The sequence below is a fragment of the Cynocephalus volans genome, chromosome 4 (genome assembly GCF_027409185.1).
Source record: "Cynocephalus volans isolate mCynVol1 chromosome 4, mCynVol1.pri, whole genome shotgun sequence".
Classification (NCBI taxonomy): domain Eukaryota; kingdom Metazoa; phylum Chordata; class Mammalia; order Dermoptera; family Cynocephalidae; genus Cynocephalus; species Cynocephalus volans.
The window spans coordinates 46337929-46360978 of NC_084463.1; positions in this window are offsets into that span (position 1 = coordinate 46337929).

A 23050-nucleotide genomic window follows, 5' to 3' on the forward strand; every position below is an offset into this window, starting at 1 on the left:
CTGATATCAAAACAGATAAAGACACAACAAAAAGAGAAAATTACAGGCCAATATCCTTGATGAACATAGATGCAAAAGTCCCCAACAAAATATTAGCAATCATAATACAGCAACACATCAAAAAAATTGTATACCATGATCAAGTGGGATTCATCCCAGTGATGCAAAGATAGTTCAACATATGAAAGTCAATAAACATGATACATCACATCAATAAACTCAAGGACAAAAACCAAATGATTATCTCAATAAACACTGAAAATGCATGTGACAAAATTCAACCTGCCTTCATGGTAAAGACAACAAATTTGGTATAGAAGGAATGTATCTCAACACAATAAAAGCTATCTATGACAAGCCCACCACCAGTATCATTCTGAATGAATTTTCCCTTAAGAACAGGAATTAGACAAGGATGCCCAGTCTCACCACTTCTACTTAACATGGTACTAGAGGTATTAGCCAGAGCAATCAGACAAGACAAAGAAATAAAGGGCATCCAGATTGGAAAAGATGACGTCAAACTGTCCTTATTTGTAGATGACATGATACCATATATAGAAAAACCTAATGACTCTATCAAAACTCTCCTGCAGCTGGTTAATAATTTCAGTAATGTTGCAGGATACAAAATAAATGCCCCCAAATCAGTTGCATTTATATTCTCCAATAATGAGCTAACAGGAAGAGAAATCAAAAAGGTAAGCCCATTTACAAGTAAAAAAAAAAAAAAACCTAGGAATTAGTTTAATCAAGAAGGTGAAAGATCTCTACAATGAGAACTACAAACCACTACTGAAAGAAATTAAAGAAGACCAAAAAAGATGGAAAGACATTCCATGCTCTTGGATTAGAAGAACTAACATTATAAAAATGTCTATATTACTGAAGGTGATCTACACATTCAATGTAATCCCCATCAAAATACCAATGAAAGAAATGGGAAAGCAATCTTAACATTCATATGGAACAACAAAAGACTCCGAATAGCCAAAGCAATCCTGAGCAAAGTAAATAGATAAATAAAGCTGGAGGCATAATACTACCTGACTGCAAGTTATGCTACAAAGCTATAGTAACCAAAACAGCATGCTACTGGCTTAAAAATAGACACTTGGACTAGTAGAGCAGAATTGAGAACCCAGAAATCACCCCTCAGGCTTACAGCCATCTGATAGTTGACAAAGACAACAGAACATATATTGGGGAAAAGAGTGCCTCTTCAATAGTGGTACTGGGAAAATTGGAAAATTCTTTCACCATATACTAACATCAATTCAAAATGGATTAAAGACCTATGTATAAGACCTGAAACTGTAAAATTACTAAGGGAAAATATAGAAAAACACTTCAGGAACTACTTCTGGGAACAGACTTTATGAACAAGAGCCCCAAAGCACAAGCAACGAAAGAAAAAATAAACAAATGGGACTTTATCAAACTAAAAAGCTTCTGCATAGCAAAGGAAACAATCGACAGAGTGAAATGACAACCTATAGAGTGGGAGAAAATTTTTGCTAACTATGCATCTAACAAGGGATTAATGTCCAGAATACACAAGGAACTCAAACAGTTATACAGTAAAAGAACAAATAACCCAATTAAAAAACAGGCAAAGGACACATTTTTCAAAGGAAGACATACAAATGGCCAACAGGTACATGAAAGCATGCTCAACAGGGAAATGTAAGTTAAAACCACACTGAGATATTACCTCACCTCAATTAGACTGGTTGTAACCAAAAAGACAGGGAATAGCAAATGCTGATGAGGGTGTAGAGAGAAGGGAACACTCCTACACTGTTGGTGGGACTGTAAATTAGTACAACCACTATGGAAAACAGTATGGAGGTTCCTCAAACAACTGCAGGTAGATCTTCCATATGATCCAGCAACCCCACTTCTGGGTATATACCCAAAGGAACAGAAATCATCATGTCAAAGGGATACCTGCTCACCCATGTTCATCGCAGCTCTGTTAACAATAGCCAAGCCATGGAACCAACCAACCTAAATGTCCATTGATGGACAATTGGATAAGGAAGATGTGGTGTGTGTGTGTGTGTGTGTGTGTGTGTGTGTGTGTATGCACATAATACTACTCTGCCATAAAAAGAATTAAATTCTCCCATTTGCAACAACGTGGATGAGCTTGGAGAAACTTATGTTGAGTGAAATAATCAAAGCACAGAGGGAAAAATACTGCATGTGCATACTCATAAGTGGGAGATAAGAGAGAAAGAAGGAAGGAAAGAAAGACCACAGCAGATAGAGAGGGTGGTCAGGGGTAATTGGGCAGGGGACATGGGATATAATCACAATTTGTGGTAATGCGCATGCTGCCAGTAGGAATCTGGCCATCACATCTTGTGCATGAGTGGTATTAGTCAGCTTTGTACTCCATGAATATTCATAACCAATAAAAAATATAAAAAATAAAATTTCATTAAATATTTTATAATTTTATAAATAAAAAATCAAATTTTTGACTTCACATTCTAAAGTGCCTAAAAAACTGCATACATAATTAGCAATTCAAGGCATATATATTGAGTGAATGGAAGAAATGGAACCAGTTGCTTCCAAATGGAAGAATGGAAGGAATGGAATTAGTGTTTCAGGATGAGGCCATCCCTCTTTGCTCTTTCTTCCTTGCAGTATCCCTTACGGCAATACATTAGTTCCCCCTTGTTTACGGTTCCACTTTGCGGTTTCAGCTACGAATGGTCACCCTTGGTCCAAAAATATTAAGATATTTTGAGAGAGAGAGAAAGAGGTCACATTCACACAATTTTTATTACAGTATATTATAATTATTCTGTTTTATTATTAATTATTGTTAATCTGTGCCTAATTTGTAACTTAAACTTCATTATAGATATCTATGTATAGGAAAAAACATGATATGCGTAGAGTTTGTACTATCCATGGTTTCAGGAATCTGCTAGGGGTCTTGAAATGTATCCCCTGCAAATAAGGGGGACTACTCTGGTAACCTTTTTGTGTACCTTTTCCATGGCATTCTTACAAAATCTGGAATTTTTAGCAGAACATGTGAAGAAATTAAATCACACCCACAGTTACTACATTTTTTGCTCAGTCACTTGTAGTCACTTTGTTGCTATTTTAGAACTACCTCGACTGCACTGTTTCATAAATTCAGATGGGAAATTAATCACACATTCTTGCTAAGTGAGATCTTTCCCTGACCCTCTCATCACAGTATTCCACTTGGCATCTATCACCTTAAAAGTATCTATTCCTAGTGGCAGTAACAAATAAATCTTACACAGTGATAATACTTTCATCAAAAGTTGTCAACAAAATGGTTTACTACTAAGAGCCTCTGTCCTCACCTACTTTTCTCTCTTTCTTAAAGTGGCTACCACAAAATTATGCTTAGGAGTTCTTCTCAGCAACGTGGTATATACAAAGACTGCTGCACATGGGACAGGCTTAGTTAGTCAGAATATCGTGCCTATCTCAGGTCATGAAACTGTCATGTACCGGGGAGACTAATAAGATTTATCTACCTATCAGTAACTATCTACTCCTCTTTTATATGGAAATTGGTGATACTTTCAAAATAAGTGATTCTCTTTAGAACAAGTAGCACTGGAGCTCTTCTCATTGCTTTTTATCATCCATGGTTAAGCCTCTGGAAGAGAAAGGGGGTTACTATGTGAAATACAGTGATAAACTGAAGTGTGGCCTCTGACTACAGAAGGACTGTCTTTTGCAGAGAGATGGATTGTATCGGTCAACGTCAGGAAAGAATATGTTTTCCCGGAGGTTAGCAGCCTCTAAGTTTAAACTGAACACAGGAGAATGGGGGAGAAGAATGTCCAGGACATCAAGGATACAGAACAGAGAATAGTGTGGGAATTGATGGTGAGTCACACCCAGAGGAGAAAATGAAAGGGTGTGTCCTACTGGTCCCAGTAATGCAAGGGTGGAAACTTACGGCACATAGTTCAGCACAAAGGGTGAGAGAAACAGCAGTGACATAATCGTGGGAGTTACCGCAAAGACCTATTGGTGTGCAATACACCACCAGCATAGGTGGACAATGTAGGATAATTACAGATTCCAACTGCATAAAATGCTTCTAAATGTCATGTTAGTTTCACTAAAGACAGTTTATCTGATACAGTACATCCCTGGACTCTCTTACATCCTTGCAAGGTAGAAGAAGCAATTAAAAGAAGTGTTGTTCCAGATTTTATTCTTACCAACAAAGCGGATTTGCAAGCCTAGTTGAGAGAAAAGTAAAAAAGCCTTTTTGTGATTCTGCTATTAGGATCAGAAACTTTGGAAATTACACCTGATGAAATGAAAACACATTTTTAAATGCTTGGAGATTTTATGAGCGGAATCCATGCTGAAATGCACAGCTCTAGTTCTTTAGTTTTGAAAGCTGTTGTGTTCCATTGTATGAGCACCACAACTTATTGTTTTATTTTTTGTTTGATATCTGAGTTTTCTTAAAATAAGGTCGCTATAAAATGTTAAACCTGCCTCCATGTGTACACATGCAAGAGACGCCCTAGATGCTACCAGTGGAATTGTTAGATCCTACACTATGTATGTATCTGGACTTCTAGAGATTGCCATATTGTTCTCTATAGCTATGAGAATTTAAGACTTTTATCAGGAAAGTATAAGAAGATTCATTAGTCTGTACACTCATCAATACATGATATTTTCTGATTAAGTTTCGCTAATCTAATGCTTGAATCTTTTGTTTTATAAATTCCTGGTGAGACTGGACATGTTTATGTGTTGATTACACATGTTCTTCTGTCTGAGCATTGCACGTTGATAGCTTTAGCCCATTTTCTCCTATTTTTCTCATTGCTTTGTAGAAGTTCTTAGTGTAGTCCGATTATTGCAGTGTTGGAGAACTAAGTAACAAATATCTGCTTCAAACATGTTGTCGTGGTCTTTATTTTTTTAAAAATAGTCTTTGTTATGAGTCAAATTCTTAAAGTCAAATTTATCAACAAAGATAATATGTAGATAAGCTATTATAATTGTTCAGTACTATATCTGCAAATCATGGAGAAGTATGTAGTGAGAGTAAAATGAGACTAAAATAAGTGCTAGAAATAATAAAATGATGCTAAAACATTCATCATTTTCTGTTGTTACTGTTGCCCGTGTTCATTCGTTTTAGTACTGTATCATTTATTTATTACAAAAACAGTGCTGTGTAACAAACTAAATTTAGTGTCTTATAACAATGAGCATGTATTCTCACCTGTAGATCTGCAGGTCAGCTGAAGCTTTGCTAATCTTGGAGTTGGCCAAATTGTAGTTATCTGATAAACTGCTTCAGGGTGTGGTTTTGGTTGGGTTCGGCTCCAGATTAAAGGTTAGGTTAAGATCTGCTACATGTCATGCTAGAATCGGTAATTATTTGGGACATAATCTCATTGAAATAGCAGAAGCCAGGGGGAAAACTAAACTGTTTGTACATTTTAAAGCCTCTGCTCATGTCACCTCCCACTCACATTCCTTTAGCCAAAACAGGTCAAATGGCTAATTCCAAGGAGGGATGGGCAATTATACTCTGACACAAGGGAAAAAAGATGCAAGTGAATATTTATTGGACAATATTCCAGTCTATCACAGGGAGCTTATATACTGGAGAGTATGTAATTTCTAGCTGAATTTTTCTAGAGCAATTTAAAATGCCATAATTTTAACCAAATAATTTTTGCATGTATGTCTGATGGCAATACTGTTGCTTAATAATTCTCACTTTATAATTTGATATAGAGAATAGAACAAACCTCAGTTATATAGGATAAGTCTAGAGATCTACTTATAGCATGAGGACTTTAATAACATATTGTATACAAATTTGCTAAGAGAGTGGACTTTAGGTGCTCTTATCACACACACACAAAATGTAACTATGGAAGATGATGATAGGTTAATTTGCTTAACTGTAGTAATAATTTCACTGTGATTATGTATACCAAAATGTCATGCTGTAAAACATAAATATATACAATAAACAGAAGAAATGAATAACAATTAAGGTATGTAAGAGCATATAAATCAAAGTTCTCTATTGAGGTCATAATCTATTAGATATTTAAATTAAATCATTACTGCATGGTAGCAACAAAAGTATAAAATAAAATAATAAATTTATATATAAACAGAATATAAGATTCTATTAAGCTCTATAAAACAAGATCTTAATAAATTAAAAATCCTACCATATTTCTGATGGCAAGAATCAATATCACTAAACAAAAATTTTTTTTCCCAAATTAACAACAACTAATGGAGCTACCAAGTACTGAAAATTAGGGGATGGGGTCTCTTTTTGACACTGGAGAAAATGATTTTAAATTTTGTGTATGAGAATTCAATATGCAGAAAATGTCAAAATTTTTGAAATAGATAGTGAAAGAGATTTGCATTACAGGGTATTTAAAGTAACAGTAAACTAGTTTATTCAAAAGTCTGGTATTAGCAAAAGCATACATAAAAGGATCAGTGGAACCTCAGGTCCAGAAACAGATTCCTTTATGTATGAAAATTTAGTAGATGATGAATGTGGCATTTCAATATAGTGATGGAAACAATTGGTTTAAAAAAAAACGGTGTGGCATATTTTGATATCCATCTGGAAAAATATAGATTTAAAACCCTACCTTACACCTTATATAGAAGTAAATTCCAAATGGCATAAATATGAATTTAAACAGTAAAATTTTTATAAAACTTTAAAAGGAAACTTAGAAAAATGTTTTTATAACCTCTAGGTATAGAAGATCTTTTAAAACAATACAGGAAACTCAGAGAGTATAAATCAAAAGCAAGAAAGAAATCAAACAAAATAACATTAAAATTATATTCAACAGAATATAGTTCCAGGACACTACGTGCTCTCAGTTTTCCTCCTACCTCACCAATCTCTAATGCCCTCTCTGCTTTGATCACTCTTAATATTTTCTACAATGTCTTAATGTTGGCAACACTGGTCTTAATCCTTTCTCTACTTCTCTAAATGTCTCTGGCAGGAGGTGCCATAGTTCAATCGGTTTTACTTCATGAACATGAGAATGTATTTATGCTTAACATTATAATTCTTTAGTGAAGACGAACTGCAAGTTACACAAAAAAGCAGGCAAAATTTAACTTTGTTTTCCCTTATTTACTTTCTGTCTTGGGTCCCAATTCTGTGTGACATAAACATTATTCTTGTCACTTTTAGGTACATTCAATCTAATTTGATGACTATTTTTTCCCTCTTCTGAGAATTTGATGTAAGCTCCCAACACTTTCACAGACTCTAGCACAATATCTGAAAGAAAATGTTACCTCCTTTTGATCTTGGACCTAATTTGGTCTGCTGATCCAGCTGGAAACCTTGCACTGTGTCTCAGTGAGGCTTCTCGATGGGTCCCCATCTCTTCAGACATCCTGCTCTCTAATCCCAGAGTAAGTAGCCTTCTCTAAGAGAAAGCTCTTCTCTCCCATGAAGAGACAGGCACAGTCACAAGGTCTCCCACCCCATGGCTTCCACTCCACGGTGGCTAAAGGAACTGTCCAGGTGTCAAAGTCATTCCTGCTCTAAGAAACCCAATGGATGCAGTGGCAGGCTCCTAACAGGTCTCCTGCTCTTAACCCTGGGCCCTACTCTTAAAGCATGGCATGCCACCTCTCCAAACATTTCCTTTCCTTCAACTCAGGGTTTCTTTTTTTAATGAGGAGTTGGAAATGATGATTTAAAAAATGCAAAATTTCCTTTCCAAGATTTCTCCTTTTATACCTTATACTGGTCTTGTTCATAATGACCAAGGAATTGGTGCCTTGGTCGGGCTTGTCGACTGACAGTAGCAAATATTGTCTAGCTACTGAGTGGCAAAGATTACATGAAATACTTAAAAATGAGATTTCAAAAATTTGAATTTGATAATGACTTGAAACCTTTTCAACCAATTGATTAATTCAAGGGGAAAGTAAACCAAAAAGCAAGTTGTTCAGCACTGTATAGCTAAAATATACATATCGATGTGTTGATTTTTCCTTTATGTCTCCATCTAGTGGTTTTTTTCTACCTTATGGGTTATATTTAATTAAGGATCTTAGGAAGCCCAAATAAACATGTAGAATGAAAGAAAATGAAACAATGAAAGAAAAGGCCTAGCCATTGCACATAGATTGGAGCAGCTCTTGCTGGATATAAAGCCCTCAAGATGAATAGAAGAAGCAAAGCCACTGACAGCTCTTCAAAGCGGCAGTATGAACAACTCTAGGATTCATGCTTTTCATATCCCTTGATAACCCTGTCATCTAAGTCACAGAACTTGCTAGGCATCGGCAAATCAGATGGAAAAGTGTTAAACACAGGGTGAAATATTTTTTAATTATGCTTTATAGGAAAATTTATAGTAACAAATATCCTCAGGTAGCTCAAATGAGCAAATAATCTTGAGAAAAAAGAAAAATTAATCTATTTCCACACAGTATTTATCAGAAAGATCATAACAGCCTCACTGTGAATGTACATTATTCATCACATCTTTTTTTTTCTTAGCTCTATTGTGTGAATGATTATGGCAAGCTTTAATTTTGAGTGGTGGGATCTCTATTACAGTCCAAATATCTCTCTTTTTTTTTTTTTTTTTTTGCTTTCAACAGTATTTTGTGACATCGATGCTATGTTTGGTTATGATGCATTTTTTTCTGACTGCTTAAAGGAGAAAAAGTAAACATGATCCCTGTCCATGAGGTGCCAGAGTTTTTCAAGGGGTATACACAGCTAAAATCTGCGCTCCTGTGTGGCAGGGGCTTGGTAGAGCTGTCGGTTCAGTGGGCCACGGGGATGCAGCAGAGGGGCACAAATCAAGCAGGAGAGGGGCTTGGGCACAAAACACCTCTGGCAGAAGGAAAGAGTAAGCTGGATCTTGAAGGACAAGTAAGTAAATCAACATGCAGGAGAAAGCCATTCATGAAAAAGGAACAAACAGAATGGAAGTACACAGCTGAGAGGAAATATGCTGCAGTTAACAATTGGTTTGACAAAGACGTGATGGGAGCCAGTGTGTGCCAGGAACTGAAGAGTCCTGGGAGGTACAGGGGTGAAAAAAACAGACATGTTCTCCTAGCGCCCAGAACCACTGTGTAGTAGACACTGAACAAAGTTACAATGTGATTAATGGTGCAAAAGAGAACACTGCAGGAGACTTAATTTTGTGTAAATTGGTGAATGTGGTAAAAGCTTTTCTGACAAAATGATTTTAAGCTATCTTTGATAAGCAGGAATTAATGGAGGGTGGAAAGGAGGAAGAAGGAAGAACTAGAGTGAAGTTGATATGGCTGTTTGGCCATGAGGAGGTTAGAGTATCCATAGAACCTTGAAGCAGGAGAGAACATGGCAAATTTGAGAAGAATGAATAAGTACAGTACAACTGCAGGGGAAAGCAGCAAATTGAAACTAGAGAGCGTACAAGTAAATGTTAAAATATTTGAATTTTAAAAAAAAGAAGAAGAAAGAAAGAAACTAGAGAGGTAGGTGGGGACCTGATTTTGCAAGGATTTATAGATAATGGTACTTTTTTGTTTTGCTGTTTTCCTCTAACAGCAATTGGTTGACAAAAACAGAGTCTGGAACAGAGGCACAAAAATAAAAACAAATAATAGTGTGTTATAGATGTAAGATTCTAGAAATATATCTAGATGATAGACACACAGACAGATAGATATACACAGGCAGAGATAGAGAAAGAGATAGATATAGAGATTTGTGCCTAGAGCACAAAAGGGAAAATGGACACATTCATCTTGGGTGGGATGTTGGTTGGTTTATTGTGATTTGAGTCTTGAAAGATGAGCGGGGATCTTACAGGGGTCAAGCTGTTCATTCCTTACCATTTCAATTTGGCTTATTCGCTCACTATGCCTGGAGAAGAACTACTTATCCCAACCTATCATCAGCTGTATGCTTTCTTGTAAGTTACTTCGCTGCTCATTTGATATTCCTTCTCCCAAAACGATGACAGAAAATAATGAGCCCATGTTCAGCAGGAGCTGTCAAATTAGCAACATCACGGAACAATAATCAAAGAAAATGGATCATGGTTTTCATGCTCTAGCAACAGCTATTCTTCTGTGGAGCCATTAATAAAAGCAAGTAATTGAATCAGTATACAATTTTAATGAAGTCAGGAGTGCACAAATGGAAAATTATGTGGGAGGTGTTTTACTTATTTTCAGGGGATATACATGCCCTTCTTTTTTACAAACTCTAGACCGTTTATTATTGTGAGTTTTTGGAGTCAACTCACAGAAATTATTAGCACCACAATTTTTGGAAGGTAATATTCACCAGTGATCCCATAGGGCAGATCACCTACAATTGTCACAGATCAGCATCACAGGTTTATTTTTATTTTATTTTATTTTATTTTTAAATAAAATGGGAACAGCTTAATTAACCAAAATTTCCCAGCTATGAATTGAGAGCAACCCAGCATTTGATGTATAGTTCAGGAAGACTGCATAACCTCACTTTGTTTCAATTTGCTCACATGTAAATAAGGCTGGATAAGATAATTAGAATACATTATTATTTCTTTCAGTATGCTATATTTTTAAGCTTCTATAAAATGCAGATACTAATTTATAAAACCTAAGAGAGTGCATATTTATTATTCTTTTTTCTTTTTTTTTAATGTAAAGTCTTGCACATCAATCCTCAAACAGTTTCTGCTAAAAAAAAAAAAAAGAAAAGCATTAAAATATATTTGCCCATTAAGTAGGAATAAAGCCAACAATTGGCTGGCCTAGAAAAGTGCTTTCTAGACATCAATCTGTCAGTAAGCATTTATTTGAAACTAACAACTGATGGTTACTATTCAAGTTTTTGGAGATATTTTAGTTAATGAGACACACAGATCTCATCTTTGTAATTTAAAAAAAAATGGGAAAATAATAATAACAGTAAAATTGAATTGAATTAAACAAAAGACAAACAAAAAACATAAATTGACTCTGAAAAAGGGCATGAAAGGAAAAATGAGAAACAGAACAAAATAAGACCTATAGAAAAAAGCAAAGAAAGGCAATATAATCCAGTCCAACATATACTAATAGTCATAATAAATGTAAATGGGTTTAATTGACAAGTTAAAAAGCAGAGATTTTCATACTGAATAAAAAGAAAATCCAGTAACATGACATTTTAAAAGGATACAAAGAAAACACAAAGACACAGAAAAGTTAAAAGGATGAAAAAACACATACAAAATATATATGAAGTATATAAAAAAGTGTGGGTCATCATCTTTGCATCAGTCAATATCAGTCTGTGCTAACAAAAAGCATCATTAAAGATAGGGTAATTACATGGATAAATACTTTAGTTCAATAGGAAGTTATTAAAATTCTAAACTCATATATATTGAACAAAACAACCTCAAAATGTGTTAGCACAAGCAAAATGATGAAGTTGGACCATTATTTAATACCATATACAAAATTTAACTCAATAGAGATCAAAGACCTAGATGTAAGAACAAAAACTATAAACATCTTGGAAGAAAGCATCTTGATAACTGGGGATTTGGCAAAGGAGTTTTAGATATGATACTGAAAGCATAAGTAACAAAAATTAATAAATTGAATTTCATTGAAATTAAAAGGTTTTGTGCTTCAAAGGGTAGCATCAGAAGGTGAAATGACAACCTCTAGAATGTGAGAAAATAGTTGCAAATTACATATCTGAAAAGGGTCTTATACCAAGAATGTATAAGGAACTGTCATAGCAATAATAAAAACACAACTAACACAATTTTAAAAATTGCTAATGAGTCTGTGTAGACTTTTCTCCAAAGAAGATATAAAACAGTCAATAAGCACATGAAAAGAAGCCCAACATCATTAGTCATCAGGGAAAAGTTAATCAAACCACAATGAGATATCAGTTCACTTTCACTAGGATGGCTAGGATAAAAAAGTCAGATAATAACAAGTATTGAAAAAGATTTAGAGAAACAGGAATTATACACTGCTGGTGGGAATGTAAAATGGCACAGCTACTTCAGTGCCCAGCCGCACAGTTTCTCAAATAATTATACATAGAATTACATATGATCCAGCAATTTCAGTCCTACATATTACCTGAGAGAAATGAAACTTATGTCCACACAAAAGCTTTCTAGCAGCTTTATGAGTAATAGCCAAAAAGTGGAAACAACCCAAGTCATTTCAGAAGATGAATTGATTAAAAAATGGTGGTAAATCCATATAATCAAGTGTTATTTAGTCATAAAAAGGAATGAAGTGCAGATACATGCTACATCTAAGATAAAACTTGAAAGCATTATGCTAAATGAGAGAAGCCAGTCACAAATGACTCTGTATTATATGATTCCATTCACATTGAATGTCCCTAATAGGGAAATCTAGAGAGACAGAAAGTAGATCAGTGATTGCTCAGGGCTGGTGGGGATGAAAGGGGAATAGAGAGTGATAGCTAACGGGTACAGAGTTTATTTTTAAGTAGACTCTAAAATTGACTGTAATAATGGTTGTACATACCTGCAAATATACTAAAAACCATTAAACTGTACATTTTAAATGGGTTAAATGTGTAGTATATGAATTATATCTCAATCGAGGTGTTTAAAAAACAACTTCAAAATAAACAAAGGAAAATTTGATTGACTTGTGTGATAACTGTGAGATAATTCAATATGCTTCTTACAACTCTGTATTAAGTTATAGCATTAATAATTGTATTTCATAATGTAGATGTAAGTAATTTGTAGGCCGGCAGGAAACATTACCAAAATGGACTATATGTCATATAATAAAGTATATCTCAAAATTTTCAAATAGTCATACTGATGGAGTTTGGATGTGTTGTTCCCTCCAAAACTCATGTGGAAATTTGATCTCCAAGATGGCAGTGTTGGAAACTGATTGAGTCATGGGGGTGGATCCCTCATGAATGGATTAATGTTCTCCCTGGGGGAGGGGGGATTAATGAGTGAGTTCTTGCTCTATTAGTTCCCAGAGAGCTTGTTGCTTAAAAAGACCCTGGCACCATCTCTCTCTCTCTTGCTTCTCTCTCTTGTTCCTCTGGCCATGTGATCTGCTCGTACCCGCTAGCTGCCTGCCACTTCTCCGCCATGAGTAGAAACAGCCTGAGTCCCGTGCCAGATGCAACTGTCCCAGAATCGTAAGCCAAATAATCTTCTTTCCTTTATAAATTACCCAGTCTCAGGTATTTCTGTTATAGCAACACAAAATGGACTAAAACACATGCATACCATGTTATTCTGACGTTCTGTGATTAAGTTAAAAGTCTGTAACAAAAAGATAAATAAAAAAGTATTGGACTTCAAAAACACACTTCTAAATGACCTGCCAATTAAATAAGAATTTAAAATGGGAATCAACAACATCTTCAAATGGAAAAATAATTAAAATGCTACAGTTCTGAAATTCTGGAATGTAGTAAAAGGAGTATATCAAGAAACATTTATATCCTTAGTTGGAACATTAGAAGGGGGATTAAAATTTAGTTATGTCAATTTTAAAAATTAGAAAAAGAACAAAGAAAACACAAAGTAGAAGGAGAACATATTATAATGATAGCAGAAGTAAATGAACTAGAAATAAAAATCCAACAGAGGATCAGAAAAGTCACAAGTTGGTTCTTTGAATAAACAAGTAAAAATGATAAACTTCTGGCAAACCTGAACAAGATAAAGAAGTTACAAATATATAAGGTATGAACAAAGAGACATTACAAATTCACCAAAAATCAAAGATATGAGGATGCATTAAACAGTACTGAGTCAATAATGAAAATACTAACATAATGATGATATTTCTGGAAAAACACTTGTTCTAATAGAATAAACAGATTAATGAATAAATATAAACTCTCCACAGTTCTATAATTAGAAAACTCAGTTGTCTTAGACAATTCTTAAAAGAATAAACTAAGCCTGGAAGGTTTTAAAGGTGACTGCTACCAAATTTTCAAGGACAAAATCATTACAAACTTATTCAGACTTTTTGCAATAGAGAAAAAGAGCAGCACTCAATTTACTATATGAAGCCAATAATTTGACAAATAATAGTAAAAAAAAAAAATCCTTAACACAATACATTCAGGTATATATAAAATAGATAATGGCCAAATTATTTTTAATCCAGGCATGCAATACTATTATAACTTAGAAAGTCTTCATATGTTATCCCTGGATTTTATTATGAAAAAGAATAAAAGGAAAAAAAAAACTACAGTCAGTTCATTCTAATTAACTGGAGAGATAAATGGAGGCAGGGAAATGTTTGAATGTGGGTGAGAATAATCCAGTGAAGAGGGGGAAAAGGATGAAGTGGGGAAGAGAGTAGAGAATTTCTGGAACATTGCCCTAGGTTAAAAACAGGATGAGACCTAATGGACAAGTGGAAGACCTGGTGTCACATAAATATCCATTAAAAGGAAAGTTGACAGAGATGGAACAGATGAGGTCATGGAAGTGTGTATTGCTTTTCTGATTGTTTTGATTTTCTTTATATAGAAGTGTGGGTGTGTGTACCATTTTTATTAGGAAGCTAAATACATTTTTTAAAAAAATAGAAGGTGAAGACATTTAAATGACATGTTAATAAGACAAGACAATTTCAAACATTCTGGATATAAATATTAGAGGACTGTCCTCAAAAGGCTGATTCCTGAATATACAGTGAGTGGTATATTGAGTGGTTAGGCTGGTGTCTAAATGCTCTTTGGTATCTTTCTTACAAAATTTTATACTTTTTTTTTTTTTTTGTCGTTTTTTCGTGACGGACACTCAGCAGTGAGTGCACCGGTCAGTCCTATATAGGATCCGAACCCGCGGCGGAGCGTCGCTGCGCTCCCAGCGCAGCACTCTACCAAGTGCGCCACGGGCTCGGCCCTTAATACATTTTTTTAAAGCTCATTAAAGCATGTGACTACACAGAGGTTAAGGGTAAAGAGTAAAGTCAAACTTATTAGGAATCTACAGCTTTACAACTCACCGGTTGTAAAATCTTTGGAGTGATGGAGTGTAGAGCTAGAGCTAGGGTCTGGAGCTCACAGACCCCTCGAGCCCATTCATGAACCCTTCACACGCATGTCTACGATCTAGGTAACCAGACAAAATGGTCCCTCAAGCCTTCTTGAAGAAGGAATAGTCTTTATTCAGCACACACACCACTATGAGCTAAGCAGTCCACAGGAGAAACTCCAAAACTCAACTGCTACCAGCAAAGTCCACTGAAAAACTGAGCAGCTGCCAGCAGAGTAAACATGCTCTATTTTTAGATGCAAGCTCTCTGCCTGCTAACCTACTTCACAAATTCAAGAACACACAATAGCAACAAAACTAAAAAGATACATTGGTGCACATACACACTAACTCAACCCACACACAGCTTGTTTACAAGAAATGTGCTGCTCGACACCCACCCAGACCTGAGTCGAGGGAGCCTGACTAAATTATCCTATTTTCCCCAGATGGAATCTAATAACTTTAGTTCTCTCATTCTAAAAGCACTTAACTCTTACAGATGTCAGCAATATTAGATAAAATATATGTAAACATCCTATTAGACAGGAGACATACTATGTTTCCCAGGCGTAAGGAGTTTAATACATATAATGAGGGGGTTAATAACTTGTGAAAGCATTGGAAAAGTAGAGGTCAGAGAAATCAGAGAAGTGGATATTGAAGATCTCAGACAGAAGCATGAACCAGGTGGTTTTCTCCATCTCACCAGGAAGCTGCTGCAGTTCTCCAGGTTCTTTGAGATCTCACCAATCATTTTCATCTGCAGTGACAAAGTGAGTGGGGGGCTGCTGTGGTTCTCCCCTGCCCATGTGTCTGGCTGCAGCTGCCTCCCAAGAATAATGGCTGCTTTTCCACTTTCACCTTGCAAATCTCTTGTGAGTTCTCATTGGTAAATTCTAAGCCAGAACCATAGGGAAGGAGATTCTGAGAAACATAATTCACACTCTCAGAAGGGAGTGGTGGTGGGTGCTAGCCCAAGGTTACTTAACATGGTATTTGGCATAAAAGAAATTGCTGAGTAAATGATTGCTGCCATTATTACCACAGGCATGATTTCCATGTTGTGTATGTTTCACATCTTCATTGAACAATCAATTTCAGTTAGTGAAATTAGAAAAGAAGTATTTTAACACATGACTGTATCAAGTTTAGGAGTTTAAGAAAATCCATTCAACCAGTAGCCTGCTTTGATGTGTCAGAGAAAATCACCTCAAGTCATGGTTACTGTAGTTTAACCAAATGCACAGTTAATGATTTATGTTGTGTATGTTTCACATCTTTATTGAACAATCAATTTCAGTTAGTGAAATTAGAAAAGAAGTATTGTAACACATGACCATATCAAGTTTAGGAGTTTAAGAAAATCCATTCAACCAGTAGCCTGCTTTGATGTGTCAGAGAAAATCACCTCAAGTCATGGTTACTGTATGTTAACCAAATGCACAGTTAATGATTTGATTCTTAAAAGATTTATGGTGTTCATGTAAGTGCGGCATTATATGACCAGAGGAATATTCAAATAAATCTAAGACGCAATCCTTATCATCAAAAAACATGAAGACTTAATAGAGAACTAATAATTGAATGACAGTGACAAATAATTCAACTGATATTTTCTCTTGATATTCCAGTATAAATCTATTCACCCTAATTTTTCAACAGTCTTTTCTTAATTTGTATTTTTTTTTGCTTTCTTTATTTTATTTTATTTTGTCGATCTACAATGTGGTTGATTATTGTGGCCCATTTTCCGAAACCACCCTTCCTCCTCCTTCTCCCCCCTCCCTCCCAACAATGTTTTTTCTGTATGCTTGTCATATCAACTTCAAGGAATTGTAATTGTTATGTCTTCTTCCCCTCCCCCCCGTTTTTCTTTGTGTGTGTGAATTTATTTATTTATTTTTAGCTCCCACCAATAAGCGAGAACATGTGGAATTTTCTTTCTGTGCCTGACTTGTTTCCTGACTTTGAACTATACTGCAAAGCTATAATAACCAAAACAGTATGGTACTGGCATAAAAACAGACATACTGATCAATGGAATAGAATAGAGAATCCATAAATCAACCCACACACCTACAGCCATCTGATCTTTGACAAAGGCACCAAGCCTATACACTGGGAAAGAGACCGCCTCTTCAGCAAATGGTGCTGGGAGAACTGGATATCAATATGCAGGAGAATGAAACTAGACCCATACATTTCACCATACACTAAAGTCAACTCAAAATGGGTTAAAGAATTAAATATACACCCTGAAACAATAAAACTTCTTAAAGAGAACATAGGAGAAACACTTCAGGAAGTAGGACTGGACACAGACTTCATGAATGTATTTTTGATTTGGAGACTAAAGTTGATCTTATAGTCAGGGCGTAAAATGCCAAACATACTGAAATGAATTTAATATGTGAATATTGACACCATCAAAACTAGAATGTGCCATAAGCCATAAACTTGCTACTTAAAGATAGCATTTTCTCCCCCAAACTATCTCTACTATTTATTAAAACTTTTCATTTCTTTTTCTGAAATATTGAGATTTGCTAAACAAATTCATAGTCTCTTGAGTGTGAATTTCCCAGACCGAATGTTTTTACTTTTGCAAGCACTTATTGTTTTTGCCTGGAAAGAACTTTCCTTCCTCACCTGCCTGGTAGGATCAAACTGTAGGGGAGAAGAGATTTCTTTCCTTGTCCATTGTTGGGTTCATGGCTGAGACCCCTAACAAAAGACAGATTAAGAGGAGAAAAATATAAAAAATTACCTAATATAAACTTTATATGACATGGAAGCCTTCAGAAATGAAGAGCCAAAAAAACAAGGAAGCTTGTGTATTTTTATGCCAAATTTGATGAAGAAGTGGATAGTTGTGGAAGGAGATGACTGGAAGACACAAGGGGTATGATCTAATGGTAATAAACTTGGGGGAGCTTAGGAAGGCCTGTTTGTTCAGATTCTTCTTGACATCACTATGTCTTCAAGGATAAGGGCATTCCTCTCCTCTGGGTATAGGGTGGATATCTCTGGAAAGGAGGTTTTATGTCCTACCTATGAGGAAGGTTAGAAAATTCTTTTATGGCCTGCTTCAGTGAAGGAGAAGGGGAAAGTGACCTTCCTGCTTCTGCTATTTCCTCAAATGTCAAGGTAACATATTTTGAGATAGCACATCCTGAACCTCATCACTACCTCTTCCATGTCTTACCTTGAGCATTTTCTCTTGTAAGAAAACCTACCCCATTTCTCCCAGCCAGAATTTAATGCTTCCTTCACTGTGTGCCCCTACTGCCAGAGCATGTTACTATCACATTGTGTCACTGTGACACAGTGATGCATATTTTTCATGCTTAATCATCACTGTTTGAATCCAAATCTCCACCACTGTATACATCTTTTTAAACTAGGAATGGTGTCTGGTTCATCTTTGTGTCCCCAGTGCTTATTTCATTACTGGTCCCCATATTAGTTCTTATTGCTATCATGGCAGATTACCCCAACTTTAGTGGCTTTAAGCAACTCAACTTTATTTTCTTCTACTTCTGAGCGTCAGAAGTTTGAAATGGATCTTACTGGGCTAAAAATCAGTGTCAGGAGTGTGGCATCCCTTCTGAAGCCTTCAAGGTAGAGCTCCTTTCCTTGTCTTTTCCAGCTTCTAGAGGCAGTCAACATTCCCTTGAACATGGCCTCTTCCCACATCTTCAAACCCAGCAGTGTAGCCTCTTTAAATCACTCTCTACCTCTCTCACTTATAAAATTCTTGTGATTACATTAATTTGAGATAATCTCCCTTCTCAAGATGCTTAACTCAATCATTTCTGCCAAGACTCTTTGCCATGTAAAGTAAGAAATTTTTAGGTTTTGGGAATTAGGATGTGGACATCTTTGGAGAGGGTATTATTCTGTTTACTATAGTGTCCAGATAAAGTCTCTTCAATGAATGAGGCATCCCCATATCTGAGCCCATCCACTTCCTGAATATTAATTTCTTTGTATTTTCTGAATCTCTTTAACTTTATGGAATACAGAGCATTGTATTTTTTGGGGTGTGAATGCTCCATGTGGTTTTTTAGATGTTTCTGTAAGTGAAAATTTTAATTATGCTTCCAACAGAAACAGCACAATTTGACTACTGTCCTAAGTAATAAAAATATTGTAAAGTTTCCATTTTTATTTTTTATAAAAGTACTGGATTTTTTCAAGTCCCATTTTTAACACAGCCCCCTCTCCTGTAGTGCAATGTGGAAATACTTTGCTAATTCTAGAAAGAAGGAACATGAAGAGGCACAGTTAGTGTTTGATTAAAACAAACAGCCATTATTATCACATTAACCTCTGAGATGTGCTGTCCTTGTCCTTTAAATCTTAAAATTAACAAATGAAAAATAATATATAATAGTATACTTTCCAGACTGTTTTGCTGTATTTCTGAAACTTTTCTTATCTTTTTTCTTTTCTTCCACTTTCTTCCTCCTTTTTACTATTCTTTGTTTTCTTTTTGGTCTTTAAGTTACGATAACCCTCCACAATGCTTCTCTGGAATTCTCTAATTCTTTTTTTAAAATTTCATTTTGGGATAAGTGTTATTATTTACCCATTGTCTATTTTAATTACTCAAAGGACCCAGATCAAAAATTCCCTCATCACCTTTATTTAAAATAAATCTTAAATTCACATTTTGTTACAAGATATCCATCGACTTTATGTTGCTGCTATCAGTTTTGATGCTGTCACTTAAAGGCCAAACTGTCAGCATTAATGTCAAAGTAGATATCAATAAAAGGTGTCATTTATTTGCATTCAAATCAGCAGAGAAATAGTGACAAGTTGGCATCTGAGAGAAAAGCATTTGAATACCATATGGATATGTAAGTCTCATCGGTATCAGTTTAAAACCAATTCGAATTTTAGCAGGAATTATGATTTAAAGTCCCTGAATTTATATTTGGCAATTGCAAGCAAGCCTTGAGGTCCATAAAAAGTAACTGAGGTAAGATGAATTAAAAACTCTCAAGGGGAAAAAGCAGGTAATTCTTATAGCAGCTTGCTATAGTTTGAATGCACCCCCCAAACTCACTGAAGCTTAATCCCCAAAGTGGCACTTTTAAGAGGGTGGGAAATCCAAATCCAACTATGGCATTTGAAAAGGGGCCTTTAAGGGGTTATTGGATCATGAGGACTTTGTCCTTTTGAATGAATTAATCCATTTGTGAATTAATAGCTTAAATGGTTAATGGGTTATCAGGGAGTGGATTGGGGGCTTTACAAGAAGGTGGAAGAAAGGATATGTAAATACATTCTTGCTTAACCCTTGCAACATGATACCCTGCATCCCTACCAAGAAGAAGGTCTACACCAGATGTGCACCCTGGACCCTACATTTCCCAGTCTCTAAAACTGTAAGAAATAAATTTGTTTTTTTAATAAATTACTTAGTTTCAAGTATTTCATATAAGCAGCAGAAAACTAATACACAGCTCTACTATTGATTGTGAACAACTCTGGGAAATTTATTCACCCTTCCCAAGAATCTGACTATTTGCAATTATAGTGAGGATGACCAAGTAATTTAGTTCACAGATACAAATGTCACATACACACAAACCCCAGTGCACAACATAATAAATTCCAGTTCCTTAATTGGGTTGCCAATAAAGCCAGAAACAAGATAAATAATGCTCACTATTGCCACTAATATTTGCATGATATTGGAAGAATTAGTCAAAACCATTAAACAAGAGCAAATAAGGGCATAAAAATTGGGCAAGAAGTAGCAAAATATTATTTGCAAATGATGTAATTCTGTGTCAGGGAGACCCAAGAAAAACTGTAACTAATCTAGTACAAATCATAATTAAACATTGAGATAGCTATGTTCTGAAGACATATCATTTTATCCCAACTTCCCAGATGCTAACAAAAAATTTACCATCTCTGAGAAATTGTTTTATGAAAGGCAAATGTAATTCAACACAATAAATTATATGTTGTTGAAAGTTTGCTGCTTAGATTGTTATAGTTTACTATGGTATGGCAACTTTGGACATAAAAATATTACCTGTTTAGGAGTGATATATTTAAATTGAAAATTTTGAGGTTTTTAAAAAATCTATGATTTTAAAGTTAGTTTTAGAACATATATAGAGTTGTCTGGATTTATATAAAAGCATACAGAGATTATATAAAAGTAAGTATAGGAAAAATGTTTTTTTCTTCAGATTGATGCTTAGACCAATAAAAAATTCTTAAGATGTATGATATCTGTAACTTCATATACACTATTTGAGAGAGCCTAGTTACCTTGTCAACTTCTTGAATTCACACTAACAGTATGGATTTTAAATTTCTGCTCAGATATATGTATAAGAGAAAAGGCATATATAATATTTACCGAAATTTTTTCTTGCCTTTATATAAATTCAAAACAATTAAAAGCAGAGATAGCATAACAGAACATTGTGAAAGTTAGATAGAACCTAAGGAATCATTTTAAGAGTTACTTCTAATAAATTATCTGTAAAATCTTAAACACATTCTAAAATACTAAAAAATTGATTGTCTTTTTAACACATAACCAGGAAAGTTCAGATGTAAATAATCAGTTCCTTATTGGCAATTACACACAACATTTTCTTTTAGATACTTTCTTCAGTTGCTGGATTTTGCTAAAAGCACAGAAAATTTATGTCCATGTATTTATTTAGCTATTTACACTGTGATGTTTTACTATCAATTATTTTATTTATTAAGTTTATTTGTAATTGAAAGTGATTTTGAGTTATTATGACTTCTAAATGAATAAAATGAGACAATAAAATGAAACACAAGATCATGAATTCTTTTTTTTATTTAATTCTGGACTAGGCTGAGTATGTAAATTTTTATGTAAAAATTAATTTAACAATAATTCCACAACTCATGTTCATCTTTTCAATCTCTATCTGACATCACTATCATTTAAAATAATTTTATATATGTGTTTAGTAATATGTCATAGCATAAATTAAATTTTTTAAATTTTGCTAGACATTAACTTAAATTGTATATCTATGTCCTTCACTTTATTGTATATTAATTGACATATATTAGTGCCTTATATTTTAACAATGGATTTCTTTCATTATTTTTAATCTTACAGAAAGATTATTGCTATCAATTTAATCACACATGTAAAATACTGTAGTAACAACCCAGAAATGCTTTTCGTCTACATTTCCCAGTTTTTGATAATTCCCTCAGTTGCTTACTTAGAAACTTTCTGGAAACTGACATGTAGTTTGATGTGGCAAAAATGTAAAGGTTAATTTGCTCAATTGCTGAGACTTTAATTAAAACACATCAGTTACTTAGAGTGTTTGAAATTTCCTATAAATTTCTCTAATTAGGAAACCCTGAGAGATTCCTTGGAAAGGAATTAAAACCACCAAAATATGTTGACAGAGAGATACTTTTCTTTTTCCTCTTATTGAGTAAGCTCAAAACATCACAGAATTTTGCAAAAACTTAAGAATGCCATGTGGTGTGACCTCAAATGCTGTCTGGATTTATTGTGATTGTTTTATTGCCCATATTTTTGTGGAGTAGGAAATGTGTTGTCATTGACATGGGAAAAATATTCTGATTAAAGGAGAACTCATTAAAAGTGTATTACAAGAGAGGATCCATAAATTATTAGACTAGATATTCAGGAATTCCGTTTGCCTTTAGGAGGGAAAAAATACCATAGATTTTAAAGTTGTGTCATTTAATCACATTTTATTTGTTTATTTTTTATCAAGAGTAGAAAAATATTGTTCATGGAAATGTAAATTAGCACAGCCATTATGAAAAACAGTATGGAGGTTCCTCAAAAAACTAAAAATAGAATTGCCATATGATCCAGCATTCCCACTTCTGGGTTTATAGCCAAAGGAACTGAAATCAGTTATGTCAAGCGATATCTGCATTCTCATGTTCATTGCAGCACTATTCACAGT